General features: G+C 42.2%; 1 non-coding gene across 1 annotated transcript; it reads left to right on the top strand.

The window, feature by feature from the left end:
• Window positions 1-665: 665 nt before the first annotated feature.
• On the top strand, window positions 666-770 carry LOC112086936. Its single transcript, XR_002899790.1, has one exon. It is a non-coding gene; the product is annotated as a small nucleolar RNA R71 (small nucleolar RNA).
• The last annotated feature ends 1,494 nt before the right edge of the window (window positions 771-2,264 follow it).

Genomic DNA, 2,264 nt, shown 5'->3' with positions numbered 1-2,264 from the left:
GGATGGACTGTTCAAGTCTATCGATTTGTGAAGCTAGCTGGTTCGTCGTGACTCCTTGCTGTTGTACAAATTGATTGTTAAAACCCGTACCTTGGTAGTTATATGGCTGTCGCGGTTGATAAGCTCCTGTCCCTCCGAAGTTTCCACCTTGGAACTTGTTTTGGAAGGATTTTTGCTGTGGCGGGTAGTACTGATCTTGAGGATTCTCCGAATTTGGATTGTGGTAAGAGAGATTGTTGTAATTTGCATTCCGGAAGTTGTTGTTAAAACCATTGTTGAAGCGATTTGGGTATGGTGCTTGTGCTCCTACATAGTTCACCTCTTCTTCTTGAAAGGCTTGATTAATGTGATCGATATCACTAGGCTCTTCATCTTCTGCGCCATTTTTGGTCTCACAAGCATGGATTGGGCGATTGTTGCTCTTCAAAAGCTGGCTCATTATGTTCTTCAACTCGGTTATCTCTTTGTTGTCTGTTCCGGTTTGCTTCGTTGAGCGATCGTATTCAGGACAATCATTGCTATTGGCTTGAGCCAAATTCTCGATGAGGGCTCTTCCTTGTGCTATCGTCTTTTGTCCAAAATCTCCATTGCTAGCTGTATCAAGCGAAAGTTTGTATTTTGGTTGCAAACCTCGGTAAAATTTGCTCAGCAGGCTTGATCCAGGAAATCCATGGTGAGGGCAATCACGTTCATACTTCTTAAAACGTTCCCACGCTTCATAGAAAGATTCAGTCGGTCTTTGTTGAAAGCTTGAGATCTTTGTTCTCAACAAGTTCGACCTTGACTTAGTATAGAAGTGATTCAGGAAAGCAGTTTTACACTCTTCCCAATTAGTAATCGATTCTGCAGGCAAAGATTTCAACCAACGGTGAGCTTTGTCTGCTAAAGAAAAAGGGAACAACTTACACTTTTAATAGTCTGCTGGAACTTGGTTTGTTCTCATCATGCTGCAGATTTCTTCAAAGAGCTCGATATGGTCCATTGGGTGTTTAGAAGGAACTCCATGGAATTGGTTTTGTTTCACCAATGAGATGATTTGAGGCTTGACTTCAAACTCATTCCGGTTCGGAAATGGAACTTGAATTGCAGATCGGTTCTGAAAATTTTGAGTAGGTGCATCAAAATCAGCTATGCGATGGTTCCTGGCTTGTCTTCGGGGTTGATTTGCTGGCTGCACAGGGCGGTTAGCACGCCCATTTGGCTGCATTCCTTGGTGGTCACCATCGGCTGCATTGATGGGTGCATCAAGGTCTTCACGTTCTTCTCTCTCACGGTTCTGGTGGTTTCTTGGAGGAACCTCATCCTCCTCTCCATCTTGTCGAGCATGATCACCTCCTCTGTGATCATTCTCTTCATTTTCTCCATGTTCGGACCCGTCTTGGTCCATATTTAAAGCTCGGTTAATAGGATCTCCAGGCTGGTCGTCGTTAGCCATTCCTTGCGTTCGTTTAAGTCTTCGAAGTTCTCTTTCGTGTCTGTCTATCTCGTCTAGAATTGGAATGTTTTCTACAGGTCTGCGCCTGGTATTCATGCAATTCAGAGAAAAACAAAATAAGGGAAAGATAATTCAGCAAAACTTTAAGACAGAACTAGAGATCAGGTGTCTACAACAGAAGTTAAAACAAGAAAAATAACAAAAGGCAGTAAAACAAATCCCCGGCAACGACGCCAAAAACTTGATGCGTGTCAACTGCGTGAGGGAACAAGTTTTACCTTTAACAAAAACAAATGAAAGCCGCAAGTGCACAGCTAATCAGTTGTAGTATTTAGGGATCGAATCCACAGAGATTTGTGTGCCTGGTATTCTTTTACGGTTTCTAACTTTATGTCTAGACTAGATTGGTTTTAGAGGTTGGTTGTTTTTCACAGATTAAACTAAAACAAAAGAAAGCAAATAAATCTACCCTAGAAAACAAGTCGAAAAATCAAATGGGAAGCAAGTAAAGCAAGCAAAATATCGAACTAAATCAATTTAAATGCAGATCTGAATAAGCAAGTGAAAATTGATTGGTTTGTAAACTATGGCTAAAAACATTGAGCTTTCGGGAACTCTACAGGGATCATAATCGGTTTTGACACTACGGTAGATAGATTGGGATTGACGGATATCGATATATAGGGTTCTAGAGCTAGAGTACGGCGGTATGACTACGCCACTGTCGTGATCATAACCAACTGTTTCTCGCAACCCTGACCAGTAGGCTTCCAGTCTGGCCCTGGAAGGGAAAGAACGCAAGAGCTGCACAAGACTCGTCAATACTCAC

The sequence above is a fragment of the Eutrema salsugineum genome, unplaced genomic scaffold (genome assembly GCF_000478725.1).
Source record: "Eutrema salsugineum unplaced genomic scaffold, Eutsalg1_0 scaffold_2, whole genome shotgun sequence".
Taxonomy (NCBI): domain Eukaryota; kingdom Viridiplantae; phylum Streptophyta; class Magnoliopsida; order Brassicales; family Brassicaceae; genus Eutrema; species Eutrema salsugineum.
Note: the sequence above shows the minus strand (reverse complement) of the source record. Positions and strands in the feature narration are given on the sequence as shown.